This window comes from Sardina pilchardus, chromosome 15, assembly GCF_963854185.1.
Source record: "Sardina pilchardus chromosome 15, fSarPil1.1, whole genome shotgun sequence".
Lineage (NCBI taxonomy): Eukaryota > Metazoa > Chordata > Actinopteri > Clupeiformes > Clupeidae > Sardina > Sardina pilchardus.
In genome coordinates, this window is record NC_085008.1 from 9104043 (window position 1) to 9127758 (window position 23716).

A 23716-nucleotide genomic window follows, 5' to 3' on the forward strand; every position below is an offset into this window, starting at 1 on the left:
GTGACAGATAATCAGAAATAGCATGTGCTGATGCCGTGCCTTTGTGGCACACGTCTAGCCAAACCAGCATGGGCCCCATAGATAAGTGGAGAAACTTGAGCATTAGAGGGCACTGTATGGTCTAACTCTGTGAACCTGCTTCTTGAGTAGAAACTAGCTGTAGGATAGCCTGCAACAGTCTTTTAGCCAGATACAACAAGATTGTAGGACATACCAGTCAACAAATGGCATTGTCAGACAGTATAAAACATGATTGATAAGCTGTAGTGTCAGTGTGTTGGTGGTATGTAGCCCCTGATCCTACACAACATGTTACAGTATAACACATTTTAACATGTTAACCAACCTTCTGGCCATCAGATTTCATATCCATTAGTGACAAGTAGCTATACTGTAGATGTGCATGAAAGTAGCTAATATTGTCCAAATTCTATACCTCATCTATCCAAAGATGCAATGCAAATAGAACACCTGAAAAGGCAGATGATCTGGTTTATTGTATTATGATAACAGTGTTGAAGATTATTAGTTGGTTGTTTATTAAATTATTTGCACAACAGGGCACAACAAACAGGGGCGAGACACTACAGGTGAATTGTCAGTTTTTTATCAACAGAGATCACTATGCTTACATCATATATACAGTATATATCATGATTTTTTTAAAAAATGTATTTCAAGTTTGAATAGCCTATATGCAATAATAAATATGTGCTAATTTGCATACATTTTAAAACAAGAAATCTGAGCTTGGACAAAGTCAGGCTCAAAATTCTTTTTTTTTTTAAATGATTTTCGCCATACTTTTAGGAATAAAATGTCATATAAACCAGGCTAGGAATAATATATCAACAACCCCTCTGTAAAACTCTTGTAAGTGAAAACTCACTGAGATTCCGTTCTCCGTAGACTCACCTATGACTTTTTGCGAATGGTTGCTGATACAAGACATGTGGATTGCATAGCTTCATTCAGGAAAAAGAGTTTTCTAACGGTACCACCAACGTACAATATTGCTTACACACCACAATAATGTGCTTGTCAATTCCCCTATATAGTTTTTTCTTTCTTTTTTTCGTTGTCTTTTCATTTATTTACTCATTATTTATTCTCTTTGCCTTGTGCGCCTTGTAACTTTTTTGTATAATTGTAATAATATTCTTTCACATTTGTGTTATTGGTATATTTTCATTATGTCTTTAATAAAGCAGAGGAAAAAAAGGGTACCACGTCTCACAGCTCATCGTAACAAATGATACGATTACGCCACCCCTCATTATCGTACGAATTCCTACGATAGTCAGAAAAAAATAGCACGATGGTACCACATATTATACTGTATGCTTCGGCAGTGCATGAAATGTTGGTATGGTAACTTTTGGTGAATTTAGGAGTAGACAAAATGTAGGCCTAATGAAACAAACACCTAGATGTGTAAATCGGACTTTGTTTTGTGAAAGAATACATGCTAAGATAGCGAACTAGCCCAAAACCTCAAAATTGGCCAGTGCATGAAAAAACAATGTTTTCACCTGCCGTGTCCTCCCTTAAGGGAAGGCTCATCTTTACAATATACTGTAGGCTATACACATAGGCCATGAGAAGCTGATAGGGTGCTAGGAGTGCTTTACTCATAAATTTCAGAAATCAAGGGAGGATAAGCTGCACACTTCTTAAATACTGTACACTTTTTAAGAATGTACCCTTTTGTCTGAAAATGTATATGAAATACATCATTTTATCATGTTTTTAAATTGTCATGGGTTATCATACCTTGTCTAAAACAGTTGTAACTAAATGCTTTTGGAAGAAAGCGAAAGCATGCTGTAGCCTACTCACCAAGAGTACAGCAAAGGCCTGCCAGAGTTAATCCTTACAGATTGAGACCACTCTCACCAACATGTGCTTCAGATGTTGTGGTGAAGTATCAGGGATCCTGGTGTTTTAATAATGATGTTGTCCATAGTTAATAGAGGTGGGAACCAAAGAGGGAGATCAAGTGTGACTGTCTTCATCAGAATTCTCCATCTTCTGACTGCTGGCAACATTCCTCAGAGATACAGTAGATGGGGTTACACTCATTCTCATCATTCCATTGCAGTAGCACTTCTAAGTGCTGAGTTCAGTTGCTATAGGGCAGTAGATGACAAAAGGTTTACAGATCAACGACTCCAGATCCATTGAATATGATGTTATCCATGGTAATCGAGATGGGAAACAGGAATGAGATAAGATCTAATCAGTCTTCTCTTCTCTTATGCCCCCCCATCTTCTGATTGCAGAGCCATTTTATAGAGCTCAGTTCCACATTAATAGAAGGCTCCGTAGTGCAGAGGTTCCCAAACTGGCAACTGTTAAGGTCCAATTTCAATTCTGAAAATCTACTCTCCAATTCCATTCAACTGCTCTTTATATTATTGTAGTAAACATATTCCCACAGTGAGTAATGCCTGCCACTCTGGAGCCCAATGCGGTATAGCTCTTATACTGTATCTATGGAGGAAACAATCACTGGAGGTCAGTGGAGAACCAGGTGTCTAGCTGCCCCCAGCAATATGGTTGCTGTGCTCACCTATGCCACCAAATAGAACTCAACAGACATGGGCTGGGTTTCCCAGATTTGTTAAGAAGCTCTTAAGTGCAAAGAACTTCTTATAGGAGCGCTCTAAGAACGCTCCTAAGATGTTCTTAGCACTTAAGAGCTTTTTAACGAATCCGGGAAACTCAGCCAATCTCTTTAATTTAAGAGGACTTTGACTTACTGTATGATAAGGAGTCTTGAAATTTACTCGCACTGGCAGACAAATTCATTTCTTTCAGGATGACACTTCTTCGAAGAAGTCAAGCAAGTCAAGTGCTACAGTTATTAGCTAGCAGTTTATTTCAATTTGACCCCAACAGCCTGAAAGGGTGGAACATTTTTATTAGATAAGCAGTGTGTTAGTACGTAATGCTAGTCAAAGCAGCATTTATACAGCCTTCATGCCGGTAGTAAAACTTGGACAAGCTGGCTTTAAAAACTCTGTTCATGAAATCAGCTCGGAAAACAAATACAGGAAATGCATAAATAAGTGATAAGAATTGCCGTATAATAATTACCGTATAATGAATTACCTATTTGTAATGAGAGTAAAATGTGTCTCTTGTGTTGTTGCAAGGTTGCAAGGCTGCTGTGGTTGGACAATATCGAGGGCTGAGAAGCAAGATGGCGTAAGTGACATTTCACCAACTTTACAGGAGAGCCAAAACAAATCTAACTGCTTCTATATGTTCACAGTTAAAGACCTTTGTTTTTTTGTTCAATAACTTTATATTTATAAATATTTTACTTCTATAATTTTGTCTGTTAGAAATAGCTCATCAAGTAGCCTGGGTGTTCCCATGCTGCCTTGCACGTGATTTGATTCAAGCTGCTAAGGCAGCCTGGAGACTATACTGCCCTAATTTTTGCCTCAGATAGGGGGCCAATCACAGAACAGGGGGGAATGCAGGCCAATGATGAGCTATGCACAGACGCATTTGATAAGACATCCATGGCTCCCAATAAATGGATCGTTTTGTTCCCAGACCACGTCTCATTGAGAAGTGGTGGCGCTAGCCAGGCTACTCATCAAGAGCTTTCAGGTGATATATATAACATCATGTCGGGTAACTTAGGCACAGTCAAAAAATCCGACCTGACTTCGCATCCAAGTCATTTTTCATCTATCGGTGGTCTGAATTTCCAAATATCCGACGTGGCATGAAGCCGACATTAGTCCACATTTCACTATAGCCTAATTGTCTATACAAATATATGATTTATACTTCTCCTTCACAGTTTGAGGCTAACCTCATAGCATGGCTCCACAGCCTCCACTTTCTCAGTAGACAGATGTACACTGGTCAGTCACAGATGTCTTGGCCAGCTGGCAGCGTGGAGGGAGCATTTGTCTCATGCTTGCTCTGTGAGAGGGGTCTGACTGCAGAGACGGCAGTAGATACTCTCAGTGTGAAAAACTGGGTTTATCTCAGTGTTTTGGTATTGGTATGACAAGTGTTATAATTGCACACAATGTGTTTCTTGTTTGTTTGTTGGTTGGTTAGAATGGTTGTTTTTATGAGATTCTCTAATTTGCACATTTATGATTGAAGCTAGAAGCTGCTGTTACTGTTACTGAGATCTTACATGTTTCCCCTAACCCCTCTTTAGCAGAGTGTCAGGAACAATAATAACAGTACAGAGCATTTTCATGCATTATAATGCACTTAATTGGCATACTGCCTGGGTGCAGCCAAACTTTAGCCCCGCCCCATCCTTAATCAAAAGATGCCTCATCTATCACGTCATCTGAGCACGCTATTTTGTTAGCAACAGAAACGCTGTGGCTAAATACATATTATTTGCATGCATGCAGTTTGGCCTTTCATTTACATGAAAATGGAGGTTTTATCACTGATTATCACATGATTCTTTCTGAAAACTTTCCACTTTCTGAAAAAGTGGATATGTGGGAAAACTTCAGTTTCACTTCCATCAAGGTCAAACAACATGTTTGCGTGACTTTGTCCCCCAAGTTTTAAATGTCTGTTTGCTTGTTGGGTTTGCGACACCCTTCCCAGCTGTTCAGCATGTTTGTACAGTTTGAAGGAATTATTTTTTTTTTAAAAGGAGGGAAATGTTTTCCAAATAGCCTACCCTGCTACATATTTCATTGTCTTAGATTTTGCTATTGGGTGTTGTACAAGACTACTAGTAACTTTCAAAAAAGACCAGAAGATGCAAGCTTTACAGTAAATAGTCTTTTTCATTGCTCTGTTTGGTTAGGTCTATCCAAGCCCTGTATTGGTTTATACATGCTCCATAATCCCAATAGAGCAATATCAGACTCACATTCTGACTAGACTCATGACAATGTCAGGCGACATTCACTGAAACTTGCTACCATAATAACAAAACAAAAAAAACCAATGCAAATTTGCATGTTTCATATTTTATATTCCTCATCATTTACCTTTATGACTTTGCATACTTTTGGCATCATTAAAGACAACTTAATTATTTTCAGTTGAATTAAATGGAAGAAAAAAGTGCTCAAAATGATAGCCAAAAAGTGCTCAAAATGTATGAGAACTCCTTAAAAGCTGTTTTGCAACCCAATTCATGACAGAGCAAAATGTGTCTTCAAAATAGATTAAAATTGGCTTTGTTTGCACTTTTTTGGCTCACTGCATTATTTTAAGTGCTATGCATGCTACATAACATTCTATGTTCTATGTAAAACTCTTCACTGGTAGTGTAAGTCCTTACAGGATGAGCTACACCCTGTGATTGTACACATTCATTTAAAAAGAATAGCAGGAATTAAGGCAAACCGTGCCTAAATGTACTAGCTTTGGAAGTTTATCACACACATTTTCCAGAGACACTAAGCAGCTGCTTGCAACACACATTTGGTTTGATATGTCACTGTCATCCTCTCACCCACCTCCCAAAAAGAGAGGTGTCTATCAGCAGTCAGGGCCCTGGAGGAGCTGAGGGAACTATGTGACCGTTATATAACAGCACACATGTTGGTACACGGGACAGTAGTTTGATAGTTTCATTGAAGACCTGGCTGACATTTGGGTAGCTCAGTTAAGATATTTTCCAGATTTGGGAGTCAACATGGTTTATGCCTCCTGTCAGAAGGCTACACTAGAAAACAGGTTCACATTCACTTGTCAAGTGATGATGTTGATTCTGACACAGAGACAGGTACAAATAATGATAAATAAGCACATACAGTATTATTATTATTATTATTATTATGTTATTATTATTATTTATATTGTTTATTAGGCTGATGCTGCTTTATGGTTTTGAAGATCATTCCATTTTTACAGTTTTATTTTATTTTTCATTTAATCTTGCTTGTTGCTATTTTATCATTTTAATCCTATTTTACTTGCTTACTATCCTCACTTTGATTGACTTTATTTCATTTCTATTTTATTGCTTTACCGTACACTCTACACTTTTTTTTATTTATGGTAGTATATTTTTACTCTCTTTTTATTCTTATTTTTACTTGTATCTTATTAGATAGTTTTGTTATGTTATTTTTTGTTGAATATAGAGTGATCACACCAGTGGCCATCCTAGATTCTACTCCACACAGAGAGAGAGAGAGAGAGAGAGAGAGAGAGAAAATAATGGCTTATGTCATATGTTTCTAATTTATTTTGGAATTCATATACAAGTTTTTTCTTAATAATGTTTAGTATTTTATAATCTGTAATTACTAGTAGCTAAACATACTTAGTAATTTGAATACTGATTTTAAAACCGTTACACTTATTGTAGGCATATCTTTAATGTGGTGTGTCTAATGTGTGCGTACTGGTGATGTGTAATTGAGTGCTTGTCGCTTTAAAGGAACATGCCACCGTTTCTTCATATTAAACTACATTATTCCCTTAACTAACTGTACGTTCAGACCGAGAGCGACCAAAGCTGCAAAGTCGCTTTTGACGCTGGTAAAATGCAGCTGCTAAAAAAATTCTGTTGCGCAAGTTGCTCATTACGAGAGATTCGAACGTTCGATTTCGTTTATGACATCCACACAAGCGAAGCACGCCTGCATTCCGATTGGTTGTCAGTTTTTTCTGAATGCTTAAGCACTAATCGTGATTCTTGTAGCACAATTTCTAAAACTATTAACACATATGGCAAAACCACTCACTGAGTTTGCCAAACTAAAAGCACAAACACTGCTTTGAACTCAGTTTGCAATTTGGTAACACACACTTGGCAAAACTGTAGGCACAATTCACTGCACAACACTCTTTTTGCAGAACTTTAAACACAACTCACTGCTTACACTCAATTACCAAATTTCCAACACACTCCTAGAAAAATCATACACATGTATGGCTATCATTACAGTTTTTTTCTGATCGCTTAAGCACATTTTTTGTAACTATTGGCTATTTTTGCAAAGCTCTACACACAAATAACAGAACCTTTCACCAAATTATCAAAACGTTGTAGTTCTCTTGCAAAAGCGAACACAGCTTGATTTACTCTCCACACCTTTGTAAAAATGGTGTTTCTTTATCAAACAGTAAACAAAAGCCATCATCTACTAAGCACACAATGTTTGACCTACACACTGATGGTATGAATACAAGACACATCTGGCTTTTGCTTTCTCTGTGCACAATGTAGGCTACAGTATGTCAGTTTGAGGTCATACTTTTGTCATAGTTCTGTAAACATATAGGAATCCAAACTTCAAGACAAGTATTGGTGTTCACACTCATCAAAATAAATACAAAGTCAAAAGACAAAATAGTAATTTCACTGAGACAAAAAAAAATAAAAATCTGTCTACATTATGACGTCTCTCTGGGTACGGCCACAAAATTTCATCTACATCGCATGCAATGTCCTCCTGTCCAAGGCACCGGGCTCCTTGTCCTTGTCATCCTCTCCCTCTCTCTCCTTTACCTCCTTGTCCTCTTCTTCCTCCTCTTTCTCCTTCTTCTTCACCTCCACGTCCTCTTCCTAGGCCTCCTCTAATTCTCACTCTTCCTGCTCCCTCCATTGTACTCCACACGGATATCTTACCTCTGCCTTATTTACATGTTAGGCTGATTGCAAAGTGAACTAATGATCTAAAACAGTTTTCACATGTGAAAATGTGCCGGACAGTTGGCAAAATAGTGTTAATGATAGCCATATATGTGTATGATTTTGCTAGGAGTGTGTTGGAAATTTGGTAATTGAGTGTAAGCTGTGAGTTGTGTTTAAAGTTCCGCAAAAAGAGTGTTGTGCAGTGAATTGTGTCTAAAGTTTTGCAAAGTGTGTGTTACAAAATTGCAAACTGAGTTCAAAGCAGTGTTTGTGCTTTTAGTTTGGCAAACTCAGTGAGTGGTTTTGCAATATGTGTTAACATTTTTAGAAATAGTGCTACAAGAATCACGATTAGTGCTTAAGCATTCAGATAAAACTAACACTATTTTGCCAACTGTCTGCCACATTTTCACATGTGAAAACTGTTTTAGATCATTAGTTCACTTTGCAATCAGAATTCCATATCAGTTGGAACAGGTCCGACACCATGGTCCTCAGTTTTTCCTGATTTTTGGTGCACATGTTCCTCCATGTCTCATTAGAAGAAAACCACAATTTTAGCTTGTTATCTTGTTTGGTTTCTGAGATATGGCTCTTCAAATGTGGATAAACGCATCCTAAAAAAAGGCTGAAAATTCCTGTATTTAATGAGCACCACTTTTTTTTAAACCCCTCTCCTCTCTTAAGGCTACCATATTATTTTCTAAAAATTTGAACACTGGGGCAGTACCCTGTGTTGTTGTCCAAAATCACAAAGGAATTACAGTCCTTCCCACCATTGGAGACTTATTCATCGAAACAAACCCATATATTTTTTGAAAGCAATGAAAAAAAAAACCTGTTTTTGTTCTCTTATGGTCATGAATGGCTAGCACTCACAGTTTTAAAACTCTACATATATATAGTCCATGGGTAAGAGAACATGTTGACAAAAAATTGAGAATGTTAGTTTTTGTATTTCGAGGCTATGAGCCTTCAAAGTTGGCCAAAATGGCGTTTTTTCCTAAAAATGCCACTTTTAATGCCTTTTTCCAAGGACAAGATGAAATGCAAATCCAACATTTCTTTTTTTCTGCAATAGTGTGGCACTTTGTAGATCATGTGAATGTGGTAGATCCAACCTGTCCATTTTAATATCCCCACAGCACATGTCTGAAGTTAGAAAAAATGAAAAAAATGTCTTGGCTGAAGGAGGTGTTGGTTTGATTTGTATGAACCTCTTAGAAGGACAATATGGGGTGTAAACCCATTTTGTCTTTTTGAGGGATCAGCATGCCATCCTGTAAACAGGATAAAAATCTTATATCCCATTTTTACTCTTTATTGATCCCTTAGAATATGTCCAAAAGTTGTCATAAATGAAAAAGGCGACTAAATTGAGGGGCTTAAATGGCCAAGTGGATCAAGTCACACAAGGCTAAAAATGAAATATAAGACAGAAGAGATACTGAGGGAGAACACTGTGAAATGTATAACCCCTGCTATGATGGCCTTTGAACCCACTGTGTCCTTAACTGAGGTTCATTCTTATTAAACAAATTTCTTCTGCATGAAGCATATTGTCTCCTGGTTGCTGTTGGAGTTACCGTTGGATGCAGCATACATTGTGATTTGTTCTAATGGTATCCCTGGACAATTAACCCGAGATCCACTTAGATAAACATAACCCTAGGACCAGTGAAAATCCTACACTTTTTGGTCATCCATATCCATCCATAAGTTAAACCCTAAGGGGGGATTTTTTTATGTCACACAAAGTGGGTACCAATCAACTCCAAATGGTCTGAAACATACTCCTACACAATATCTCAAACCATGATTTTGGCCTCAACACTTTCAGTTTTTTGTTTTTTCCCATTCGTTTCAATGGGAAATAGTTTTTCGCGAACAACTCTTGAACGGAAGGTCGTAGACTCAATCTGATTTGCTCCATCAGACATAATTCGACCATGAGGATCAAGCAAGAAGTGAATGTTTATTTCTATGACCTTCCGTTCTCTAGATATAGCCTTTTTAAAGTTTATTTCCTGTTTTAAACCAACTTCCAGTTATCACAGGATATTAGGGACACAGTGGGTTCAAAGGCCATCGTAACAGGGTTAAACATTTCACAGTGTTCTCCCTCAGTATCTCTGTCTTATATTACATTTGTAGCCTTGTGTGACTTGATCCACTTGGCCATTTAAGCCCCTCAATTTAGTTGCCTTTTTCATTTTTTATAACTTTTGGACATATTTTAAGGGATCACTAAAGAGTAAAAATGGGATACAACATTTTTATCCTATTTACAGGATGGCATTCTGATCCCTCAAACAGAAAAAAATGGGTTTACACCCCATATTGTCCTTCTAAGAGGTTCATACAAATCAAACCAACACCTCCTTCAGCCAAGACTATTTTTCATTTTTTCTAACTTCAGACATGTGCTGTGGGGATATTAAAATGGACAGGTTGGATCTACCACATTCACATGATTTACAAAGTGCCACACTATTGCAGAAAAAAAGAAATGTTGGATTTGCATTTCATCTTGTCCTTGGAAAAAGGCAATAAAAGTGGCATTTTTAGGAAAAAACGCCATTTTGGCCAACTTTGAAGGCTCATAGCCTCGAAATACGAAAACTAACATTCTCAATTTTTTGTCAACATGTTCTCTTACTCATGGACTATATATATGTAGAGTTTTAAAACTGTGAGTGCTAGCCATTCATGACCATAAGAGAACAAAAACAGTTGTTTTTTTTCATTGCTTTCAAAACAAATATGGGTTTGTTTCGATGAATAAGTCTCCAATGGTGGGAAGGACTGTAATTCCTTTATGATTTTGGACAACAACACAGGGTACTGCCCCAGTGTTCAAATTTTTTGAAAATAATATGGTAGCCTTAAGAGAGGAGAGGGGTTTAAAAAAAAGTGGTGCTCATTAAATACAGGAATTTTCAGCCTTTTTTTAGGACGCGTCTAACCACATTTGAAGAGCCATATCTCAGAAACTAAACAAGATACCCAGCTAAAATTTTGGTTTTCTTCTAATGAGACATGGAGGAACATTTGGACCAAAAATCAGGAAAAACTGAGGACCATGGTGTCGGACCTGTTCCAACTGATATGGAATTGATATCCGTGTGGAGTACAAAGGAGGGAGCAGGAAGAGTGAGAATTAGAGGAGGAAGAGGACAAGGAGGTAAAGGAGAGAGAGGGAGAGGATGGCAAGGACAAGGAGCCCGGTGCCTTGGGCAGGAGGACATTGCATGCGATGTAGATAAAATTTTGTGGCCGTAGCCAGAGAGACGTCATGATGTAGACAGGTTTTTTTTTTTTTTGCCTCAGTAAAATTACTATTTTGTGTTTTGACTTTGTATTTGTTTTGATGAGTGTGAACACCAATACTTGAAGTTTGGATTCCTATGTTTACAGAACTATGACAAAAGTATGACCTCAAACTGACATACTGTAACCTACCTTGTGCACAGAGAAAGCAAAAGCCAGATGTGTCTTGTAGTCATACCATCAGTGTGTAGTTGACACATTGTGTGCTTAGTAAATGATGGCTTGTGTTGACTGTTTGATACAGAAACACCATTTTTACGAAGGTGTGGAGAGTTAATCAAGCTGTGTTCACTTTTGCAAGAGAACTACAATGTTTTGATAATTTGGTGAAGGGTTTTATTATTTGTGTGTAGAGTTTTGCAAAAATAGCCAATAGTTACAAAAAATGTGCTTAAGCAATCAGAAAAAACTGTAATCAACTAGTTTCCAAATATATATGTTTTAAAAGAGAATGTATCAATGGCAATTTGTAAAAACAATAAAAAAAAATCCTAGGATTTCAGTCCTCTCACCTGAAGCAGGCCCATTCAAAAAGCCCAACTTAATTTGCATTTGAAAGACACACTCACTAAGTGACCCATTTAGTCTGACTTTTTTCCAATTCGTAGTAAAACTACATAAAAAATGTTTATGTTCTTTTTACTTATATGGAGCCAACACCGTTTTCAAGGTTCAAACTTCAAAAGTCTTAGCTCGATATATTTATAGTGTTTTTTACCTTTGACCTTTAACCTTTGAAAATCATCTTTTAAATAGTTGTGTTTTCACTGAATTATGATAAAAGTAATCTCATTACATCCACTTTACTCTCATATCATTATTGTGGAGGACCTCTAGAATATAGCCATATGTGCCACTTTTGCATAGATGTTTTTAGTTAGATGAAAAACTTAACAATCTCAAGGTATAGCTGACTGCCTCAAAGTGCCTGAAAAAGCCCCAGACCTCCAAGTGTTAAACTGTTTTTAACTTTTTTTGGTCGCTCTGGTTGCCCAAGTTTTGACACTGGTCGCTGTGGTCGTTTTGGTTGCTGTAGTCGCTCGTCCCCATTCAAAGTCAATTGCTTCCGCCGATTTTGCAGCTTTGGTTGCTCTTGGTCTGAACGCACAGCAAGACGATTTCATACAGTAAATACCTCTTGCGTTTCAATGCGTGTACTCAATGACTTTGACACACAGCTCTATTTTGATAGCACTTATCCAGCCCAGTTCATTAATTAGGATCCAAACAGAGATGAAGTTAAAAGCGACCAACCTCTATATTTTCCCTATTAAATACAGTTACATGAGTAGTTACACGACAAAGAATGGTGACCCAAAATAAAACGTGGCGCTTTTGTAAGCGGGTAAGAAGGACAATTATGTATGGCGGAATAGCACTTAGGAGCACTTTGACTTTGTGCAGTAATATCATCACTCTTGGAGTTTCAGTTTCACTTTGGCATGAGCATGGGGCGCCTGCAGGAATTAATGCTATGGTATGCACTCCCATCAACCCCTTTAGGCTTAGGATTGAAATTGTATTCTGTATTAGCTCAGGCTGGAAACTTGTACATCTATTTTCTCTGTTCCCTGCCAGAACCTTTGGCTCCAATCACAAACTAGCTCATCCAAAAGATGCACCGGATCATACGGAGCGTACGGAGTCATGATTTGAACAATGAAAAAAACTAAACGAAAAAAAAAAACTTTAACACATAACTCTCGGGAATAATCCGCAATTTTCCTTTTGATTTCACAAGATTGTTCCACAGTCATGTGTTAAGTCTTTAGGGGTGCGAAAAAATGAAGATAGATGACAGGCAAAACCTTATTGCTGAACAGAATAGCCACGTTTTTATCATGTTCTAGTTGGAATTGTAGGCTGGCTAAATGTAGGCTAATAGGCATTTGATGCAATTTTCTGTGATATTTTAGAGGAGGCTTAGCTATGCTATGCCAAATAAATGATTGCTAAGCTGGTTGCTAGGTTGTTGCTATGTTGACATTACAGTGGTGGTGATTGCTAGGTTGTTGCTATGGTAATTAACTCATTGAGTGCCAACAACGTAATATTGCGTTTTTAGCTCCCATGCGTACAGTGCCAACAACGCAATATTGCCTTTTTCGCTTTTTTAAAAAATTACGAAACTAGACACTCTAACTCACCTTATGATTTTTGGAAGTCTATCATGAAGAGAACTGAAGTAGATGACGATTAAAAACTCATGAAATCCTACAATCCGGAAATGTACGTCTGTCTTAAGTGGCTTATATCTCCGTTTCTAGAGGAACAACGGGGATTTTGATGAAAACTAGCCACTGTTTAGCTTGAGATTTCTCAGGAATGGAGACACGTAGAGATAAACGGTTTTCACCCACTGAGAGCTCAGAGTCTTACCCTTCAAATGAGCCATAGTATATGTCCATAACTATAACATAGAATACGCTGTGGCTCTACAAAAATAGTCAAAAACGATCTAGCTTGCCGGCACTCTGGGACATAGCTTCCAAAAACAATGCGGCATTCAATGAGTTAAGATGGTTGCTAGGTTGTTGCTAGGGTGCACATAGTGGTTGCTATGCAAAATAAAGTAGTTGCTATGCTGGTTACTAGTGTAATCATGTTGGTTACTATGGTGATTACTAGGTTGACATTACAGTGGTGGTTGCTAGGTTGTTGCTAGAGCAATTACAATGGCAACTATGGTTTTGCTAAGGCACATATAATGATTGCTATGCCAAATAAAGTAGTTTGCCATGCTGGTTGCAAGGACAATCAAACCAAATGCTGGTTGCTACAGTATGTTAGTTGCTATGTTGACATTATAGTGGTGGTGGTTGCTAGGTTGTTGCTAGGGTAGTTAAGAGGGTTGATAGGTTGTTGCTAGGGCACATATGTTAATTGCCATTCCAAATAAAGTGGTTGCTAATCATGTTGTTTGATATGGTAGTTGCTAAGTTTACATTATAGTGATGATTACTAGGTTGTTGCTAGGGTAATTAACATGGTTGCTAGGGTACATATGGTGATTGCTATGCCAAAATAAATGGTTGCTATGTTGGTTGCAAAGGTAATCATCTTGGTTGCTATGGTGGTTGCTAGGCATTATGCTAGGGTCCACAAAGAAGGCCAGTGGATTATGTAAGGGATAATGGACAACACGCTGTTCGGTACAGCGTATTTTGTGCGAATAAATGCGAATAACTGTTTTTCAAACTGGTGACATATGTAATATGTATAATAATGCATTCACTTGCCATTGCACCAGAGATGTTGGGGAGGTAATTGTGTTGTCACTTGAAGTGACCAGTCTGGTTCTCATAATGAATGACTTGCCTTCTGCTCTTCCCGGTTTAGCGGTCACAAGTACACACTGTAGATTATTTTCATATTTTCATTCAATTGTTTTGGTTTATCCTATTGGTTTAACCTAGACTCACTGATATAGCCTATTTTGTAAGACAAAACAAATGTGCACATTCATTGTATTCTTCTGTGTAGGTTGTGGTAGGCTAACTAAGCTAGGTTAGCTAAGGTGTACATTTGCTAAAATTGAACACGTTTACATGCACTCTAAAAAACTCTAAAAGATTATCATCAGGTTTATTATTATTACGTAGTTACCTGGTTATTCAAGCGCTCATGTAAATGGAATAAATTGATATATTGTAATGTATTCTACTTTTAGTTCAGTATTAACAATGTTAGTGTAGTACCTTATCTGGCCAGTAGGGTCTGATGTGTTCATATAAGTGATGTTAGACGGAAATGCTTCAGTCTGAAGCTGCATCTTAAAACACCGTTTAGCCCTGGCGAGATAACTCTCCCTCGTCAGAGCTAGGTGGCTTTGCAGCCTTGTTGTAATGCCAAATACTTAATAGTAAAGCGTTCAACTTTGGATTCCTGTCGTGTCATCATTACCCTTGCCTCGGAGACTGTGAGTAACCTACGACATAACCCACTGATTGATGTCAAGACGGAGTGCTAAACTAGCCTGTCAGCTAACTAGTATATCCAGCAGACACCTAATACTTAAACGAAAGTAAAGACACGACAATATTCATTATCGGTTTAGTGCCATTATCAGTTTATTAAAAAAATCCATCTACCACACTTTCTGTCAATATTCTGATTTCCTCATTGACACTGATGGTGAAACTGATCAGATTTGGTGCTGTTTTGAAGAATATTACTGATTAAAAAAAATGCTATTCTGAAAGCCATAGCTAATCCATTGCAAGTGTGGGTTCTAGTTTATGCTGGTGATAGCTCTGTAGCGCTTGATCAACGAAAAATACTGTCTCCATGGCTTGAATACTGTATTTTTGTTCAGAAAAACACCTTTTAGTCACTTTTTGTTTCGTTTCGGAGTTACACTTAAAACCCAACTCCTTTGTTTTTAAACAAAAACTGTCAGTATCATGACATTTAACAAAAATCTCCTGGAGCGAACCTAGGACAATCACAGGGGAGCAATGTAAGAAGGAATCCTCTTTGCCCCATGGCAAAATACCTGAAGAAAAACCCTCCTTGCATTATTATGTTGTTGGTAAGTTATTACATTATTATATTGGCTTTATTACATTTCAATTATTACGTTATTGGCCGTGGCCTGTTATTGCGTTATGAGCTGCTACACCTTCTCTGTAGATGATCCTAGGACAGGAATCAAGCATGTATAATTTAATTTATTGACTAGAATGACAGTGGTGCACTCACTGCTTTTCAAAAAGAAGCGGGGCAGGTGAGATGTTTTTTTAATATCACACACCTACTAGTCTGCTCCATTGTATTTTCCGGATGCTGGGAAGAAGCCTCCCTTCATCTCTGAAGGATCTGCCTCGGCAAAACTCCATTCTACCACAAAAGGATCCTTGGATTTGAGAAACACCTGATGTCATGCCTCTCTCAAGGACTCCCATAGGTTCGACAGCTAATTATCATCAACACTCTGAATGATGGCATACCAATCTTCCATTCAGGAGCCTGATTAGTTATACTTTATCTTCCCTCTGTGTCAGCCATTGTTTGGGTAGCATTGTTCAGTTACAGTGCCATAAGTAATGGCAGTTACTAAAAACAGTTCTAAAAACAATATTTTTGGGTGATTTATTTTAATCTCACGATGAAAACAACAAGGGACCCAGCTTTAAAGGTGATAGAATGGAAATATTTTTTTTCTTGGTTTTCATGGATTATGAGATGTTGTGCATAAACAAAGAGCTATCATGAACATGAGACATGGTTGTGCCCTCCTTCATATGAAAATCTTGAACTAAAGACACTAAAAGATGGGCAAATTAGAAAAGAGCCTGCTTGTGATGTCAGACATCGCAAAGCCATTGAAGTTCAATTGGGGTTGCCAAAGAGGGCACCATTTAGTCAAACAGACCATTTCAATACCCAGCCTAAATATGTGGTTTTAATTAGGCTTGTAAAATTGCAATTGAGTTTTTTGTTTTAAATCATAGTTGAATATATACTATTTTAACATCAGAGAACACAGTGCAATACTCAATTTATTCATTCTATGTCCTCTTTAAAGAGAAGCAAATGTATTCAGAGAAACAAAAAATACCATTATATATATATATAGGCATATTTTTAACAAAAAGTCAAGTGCCGCAATTATTGGATCTTATATTTTTTAACAAAAAGACAGCCCCACAATATCAACATAATTATCGTTAGGCTTGGGGTTCTTTTTCAGTATAGTCATTCTTATACAGTATGTAGCATACACAAAACCCACTTACAGTAGACCCCAAGATGACCCCATGAAGACTTTTATATATAAATGGTATACTTTTTTCTGTAACTATGTGATCCTTATTATTATTATTATTATTATATACGTCTATTTTTTATTATTATTTTTTTACCGACCTCTTCACTGTGCGTAGGGGCAAGATAAATGTGAGTCTTTGTCCGTGCAAGTTCATTACATTTACAGTTGATTATTGATTAGAACCTTGTATGGGCATTTCAACAAAGTGCCCAGTTTGTACAGTATAGCAATTCCCTCACTTACAAAGGTCCACACACTTTCCTTATTATATTATATATCCTTATATAAATGCATGTTTTCTTGCATTTCCCATGTTAAGTCATAAACTAGACGTAGGCTACAGTTGAAATCACAACTGTGATTACTTCAAGAAGTTGAATACAAATTCATCTGTTACGTTTTTGTTTATAATATTCTCTAGGGTGCCAATATTTGTGAGACATGTATTTTTGTTACAGTTTTTGCCCGTTGCTTGAACACTATAGACCCATGCTTAGACTAAAGTAACACAACTTGAAGTTTTGTTGCCATATCTCAAACACCTATACCTATACCTTAAACAAAAGTGCTGCTTTGCACTCTAGTTGCAATTCTGCAACACACTTACTCCTTTATGCAACACACTTGGTCCTGCATACTACTCTCTTATGTCATAAGACACTTCGTTCAAAAATGAAATCTCAGAGTACCATTTGTTAAACACATGTATCCAAAATACAAAACACATCGGGTAATTGCAACCACTCAAATACACACCTGAACGCACTTACTTGCAAAACTGAACACCAATCAGCCATCTACAAAAAGCCCATTCGTTTAGCCATTGGAAATGGTGATGTGAATGGTATATTTCCCAGTGTTGTGTCATTGTGTCCTTGTGTGTAGAGTTTTGGCACAATGAGTGAAGTTTTTCTAAATGTATTCAAGCAAATATGTTTTATATAAAGTAGATTAGTGTATTCCTCCTGATTTGCAAGTGTATGCATATGATGCAAGTGTGTTTCATTTTGTCACCAGAGTTACATTTTGACAAAGGATTGTTGGGTTTTGATTGCAGAGTTTAGGTACTGATAGAAGAGTTTCTATTTGGCATACATGTGAAAGGTTTATTTCCTAGTGTTGTGTTATGTTCACTAGTGTGTAGAGTTTTGGTATGGTGAGCGAAGTTTTGCAAAATGTGTTCAAGCAACGGGCAAAAAACTGTAAAAATGTGTATCTCTTTATGAGATTCCTTTTTCTCAGAATTTGCTTGCTTACAAAAACTGTAAAAATGTGTATCTCTTTATGAGATTCCTTTTTCTCAGAATTTGCTTGCCTTCAAGGTTGGGTTTTTCCTCATGTTCTCATTGTGAGACCACGATAAATTACCAAAATATCTTTATGTCAATTTTACAAGGGATGCCAGTAAATGCATGCTGCATACTAATGCCTCACATTGAGGTATCTTGCAGATTTTTGATGTGTTTGGTTGTGCCTATAGTCCTTGTGAGTTCATGTTTGCACCTTGCCCTTGTAAGCAGGGCTTTCAACCAGAATTATTTCCCAATTGGTTTGTTCCGAGAAACAGTGTTTTTGTGTTTCCGATTTTCGTTTTAACCCTAAAATTGACGTTCCTGAACTGGTTAGAACAAAAAAAATAAAGCTCCCGAACCGGTTAATAATGTTCCATGTCAGCTGTGGGACATACAACAAGGCTGCACTCTACAAAAAGGGGATGAGTAGGCTGTACCTGCTGAGGCGACTCAGATCCTTTGGGGTTCAGGGGGCGCTTTTAAAAACTTTTTACAACACAGTGGTGGCATCAGCCATCTTTTATGCAATAGTATGTTGGGGGAGCGGCATCTCAGCTGCTGAGAGGATGAAACTAAATAAACTCATCAAGAGGGCTAGTGCTGTTCTGGGATGCAAGCTTGACCCAATAGAGACAGTGGGAGAGGGCAGGATGGTAGCAAAGCTAACATCTATGCTGGGCAACGAGCATCACCAAATGCATGTCACTCTGACATCACTGAACAGCTGTTTCAGTGACAGGCTACTACACCCTGTGTGTATAAAGGAGAGACATCGCCGGTCCTTCCTACCTACTGCTGTCAGACTGTTCAATAAGCACCGTCCTGACAGAGCACAAGGCACTTAAGAATTATTAGAGCTGTTTTACTGACCACCTTTTTTATACAGTTTTTTATACAGTTCTTATACATTGCATTAGGACAGGTTGTTGTATTTATTTTATTTGTCTATTTATTGATATTTTAGCATTAGTGCAGGCTGATGAGATTGACGGGTATTGGGACAAATTGGCTGTACATAGTGGTTGTGCTTTCCCCATATGTGCTCAAACAGGTACAGTGGAGGGGTGAAGGAATGTGTACTGTTGCATGTTGCATGTCTCACAGATGTACTGTTGTATGTGGGGTGGGGTGGGTTTGTCTGTAAGTCTTATTTATTTCCTTTCCTTCACTGTCTGGACGATGTACAATGCAAATTTCTCCTTTGGGAGACAATTAAAGGATTATCTTATACAAATAAGGCTGGTCAGTAGCCTAGGTCTTTACTGTTTTAAGTTATATTGTTAGTAATTTTCCTTAGTCTCTATCCTGTCATCAAACAAACATTATAAAAGCACTAGGCTATACGTAAACAGCATGAAAATTTTAACGCACGCATGAATCCTGTTATATCATAACGTGGTGATTCACTGGGTGCAACAACCAACCGGGTCTGTGTAGACAGTAATTACATGAACAATGGCGGCAGGTTCAAACACACCTGGCTCCACTGGAAACAAATTTCCACCTTTCATGCACAAGGCCTATTGGTGCACATGACAAATAGGGCAGGCTACATAGCTTTCATTGAGAACTTCAATTGACCAGACCTGGCCAGGGCCCAATCAGTGCATTTGTTTCTCTTATGTCATCAAACAATGAAAAACCACGAATCATTACAGACGCATAACTGTAGTTCGTACATCCATGCAAAAGCCTGTGCAACTCACATAGCTAAATAATAACTGAAATATAGTAGCCTAGTCTACACAGTTGCCATTGTGAATATCAATGGCAAAACATGATCAGGGCTCAATCAGGGCATTTTTGTCTCTCTTATGTCATCAGACAATACAAAACCACAATGGTGCATACATATTGAGTATATTAAACTTATAAACAGATGCCCAAAATCTTGTCAGGGCCTAGAGGGAAATGAAGAAAATCCTGCATGGCTAAGTGGCAAACTTCTGTGTTACATTTCTCCCAATGGGTGAACAACTGGAAGTGAACCTCACCAAGTCATATTGATATTACACAGAAATCTGGCCAAGAACCAAAAAAATAACGGTAGGGCAATTCCATATCAGTTGGAGGTAAGACACAATGGTCCTCAGTTTTTCCTGATTTTTGGTCCTCCATGTCTCATTTGAAGAAAACCAACATTTTAGCTAGTATCTTGTTGTTTAGTTTCTGAGATATGGCTCTTCAAATGTGGATAGCCGTGTCCTAAAAAAAAGGCTGAAAATTCCTGTATTTAATGAGCACCACTTTTTAAAAAACTCCTCTCCTCTCTTAAGGCTACCATATTATTTTCTACAAATTTGAACACTGAGGCAGTACCTTGTGTAGTTGTCCAAAATCACAAAGGAGTTACAGTCCTTCCCACCAGTGAAGACTTATACATCGAAACAAACCCATATATTTTTTTTAAAGCAATGAAAAAAAAACCTGTTTTTGTTCTCTTATGGTCATGAATGGCTAGCACTCTGAGGGGATATTAAAATAGACAGGGCGGATCTACCACATTCACATGGTCTACAAAGTGGCATATTGCAGGAAAAAAGAAATGTTGGATTTGCATTTCATCTTATCCTTGAAAAAAGGCAATAAAATTGGCATTTTTAGGAAAAAATGCCATTTTGGCCAACTTTCGACATACGAAAACTTTTTTCAACATGTTCTCTTACTCATGGACTATATATATGTAAAGTTTTAAAAATGTGAGTGCTAGCCATTCATGACCATAAGAGAACAAAAACAGTTTTTTTTCATTGCTTTAAAAAAAATGGGTTTGTTTCAATGAATATGATGGGAAGGACTGTAATTCCTTTGCAATTTTGGACAACTACACAGGGTAGGTGTTCAAATCTTTAGAAAATAATATGGTAGCCTTGAGAGGAGAGGAGTTTAAAAAAAAGTGGTGCTCATTAAATACAGGAATTTTCAGCCTTTTTTTAGGACACGTCTATCCACATTTGAAGAGCCATATCTCAGAAACTAAACAAGATACTAAGCTAACATTTTGGTTTTCTTCTAATGAGACATGGAGGAACATTTTGGGCTTTTTTATGCCTTTAATTGGACAGGACAGTAGAGAGAATGACAGGAAGTGAGTGGGTGAGAGAGGTGGGATCCTGAAAGGACCACGGGGCGGGAATCAAACCCGGGTCGCCGGAGTGCGTGCAGGTGCTCCAGCCAGTTGCGCCACGGCTGGGGCCTATGGAGGAACATTTTGACCAAAAATCAGGAAAAACTGAGGACCATGGTGTCGGACCTGTTCCAACTGATATGGAATTGCCCGGTATATTAACCGGTTACCATTAGGCTATTTTAGATAAACGTTTCTGTTCTAGAACATACAAAAAAGGTTTTGTTTCTGTTCCTTGCAAAACATCAAAAGTTTCTGGTTTTCGTTTTCATTCCGTTAATCGGTTCAAAGCCTTGCTTTGATTTGAGGAATAAATTCTACCAGCACTTACATCCTCTTGACATGTGAATCGTTCAGTAGCCTTAAAACTGTGTCTGTCCAAAACAGAAGGCAGCTGTCTCACTGTCTTCAACTGTTTGACGAGTCACGACCCATAGTAAGCATCAAGGTACCAGCTAGGACGGACAGCCAAGCACAAGAATACTAACAGCTGACCTAATCGGTGAGTCGAAACAGAGAGGTTCAAGCATCTTTGGTTGAAGGCAGCATTAAGGATATATACCCACTGCCTTCAAAATGTGGCAATGAAAATATCTTTGAAGGCAGAATTACACACAAATGTTTGATATGTACTATATGCCTCTCTGCCACCTAATGCTATCTTAGGAGGCAGGATTTTTTCCCCATTTCGAACGCAGCAAATGCAGTATGAAGCCTTAGCGGCCTTAGCGGTGGGCTAAATGGGATGGCACAGTAAGACATTCTCCAATGGTAGGAACCGAGCCGAGTTCAAGACAGCCTTGTAAAGACAGTTTTATGGTGCGAAGACGTTCATCGGGAATTACTTAAAAACTACACAACACAAAAAGCACAACTTTTTAAAATCCTTTTTTGATCCTACTGAGTAGGCTACACAACCAAGCATAGTTATTATCATTTCTGATATCTACAGTAGGCTACAATGATGTTCCCACATTAAGAAAAGCTATTTTCACACAGGCCTCTTTTGTGGGCTTTGGGATTGTAATTGAGATTGTGCAGAATCATCTGTAACTATGGACTTCTTTCAGAGAAGACCCGGTTGACCCTACTACAACTACACTGTTATATAACATCACATGCTAGTGCACTGGATCAGTCTGTCACTAGAACTGGGTTAGCCTGCACATCAAGTCCCTGCTTGATATTGACATTCTCAAAATCCCCATGACCGAGCTATTTATGTGGTGATAGAGGCACCATCTTTATCCTCTGTAGAGACTGAAATAAACACACCTAAGACATATTTATACTTGCACTCCATGACCACAACATTTTCACTACATTTTAAAGAAAGATCCCCCTTTTATATTATTTTCAATGCTCAAATAGTGATTTACAATTTCTGCCTTCACTGTACAGTATAAACAGCTACATTTACAGAAAAGCCTCTATAATTTTTTAGAGCCCAAATAAAAAGACTATGCAGTTGTGAAGTAGGCCTACTGATGCAAGGCTTCCAGCTCATTAAGCTGGCTTGAAAATGACACCACTGCACTGATATGCCTCTGCATTCCCACACACACATCTGCCAAGAGGAGAGCAGTCAATCTGAATCGGACGCTTGGAGCTCAGGTGCATTGTAGAGTGACATGTTATATAACAACACACATGGTAGTGCACTGGGTCATTCTATAAATAGCTAGGGCTGTCAATCGATTCAAATATTTAATCTTAATTACATACTCTGTAATTAATTCATCTAATTATCGCATCTAATTTAATCGCATATAAACACTAACTCATCATTTCTCTGCACACACTAACTTTACCAAAACACTGGAAATCTGACTCAAAATGAAATCATTCTGGCAAAGAATTAAACTTGTTTTCACTTCACAAGTCAGTCAGAGTACACTAGGTTTCAAAATACTGGCTATTGTTGACATAACAAAAACGGCATAGACTTTTATGTTTCAGTTTTACAGGTATTTGCATGCAAAACATGCAAATAAAGTTCTTTGAATTGAATCCACCATTTTTTACAATACATTTCTTGGTTGGGAACTGTATATCCACATGTAATGTTCACATTCAAAAGCATTCCAATAAAAAGCCAATCAAATTTGTATTTCACTGTTTATACAGGAGGTACACTGTAAAAAACGACTTTGGGATGTTGTAAATAAGCTATAGTTAAATGTGTATATTATACATAAAATTACAACGTTCTGTCAATTACACTATAATATTACATAAATACACTCTATTACCCAATTGTATTATGTAAAACATACTTGAAACGACACACGTTATTTATTGTTAATTCCCTGCAAGATATATGTAAAATGTTTAAGTGTCCGGTGAAATGTATCCTATTTTTTTAAGTAATCAGTAGACATGCGCATTTGATATGAACTAGGCCTACACCATTGAATCAAGAGAAGCAAAGAAAGCAGTTAGACTTAGCTACTGAATCACGACGACGACGTGCTCAAGGCTCGCTCATTACTACCGATTACGACTCATCTCATCTTCACTATGAGGTAAGGTTTAAGTGTTAAAGATATTGCGATTTCTTTGTCCAAGACATTGTGAACGTAAACAGGTGGTTATATGTT

At 37.7% G+C, this 23716-nt stretch overlaps 1 protein-coding gene across 1 annotated transcript in view; it reads right to left on the bottom strand.

Annotated features, from left to right (window-relative positions):
* The window catches only part of sec16b (SEC16 homolog B, endoplasmic reticulum export factor), a 66428-nt gene that overhangs the window by 6529 nt on the left and 36183 nt on the right, over positions 1 to 23716 (bottom strand). The window lies entirely within an intron of this gene.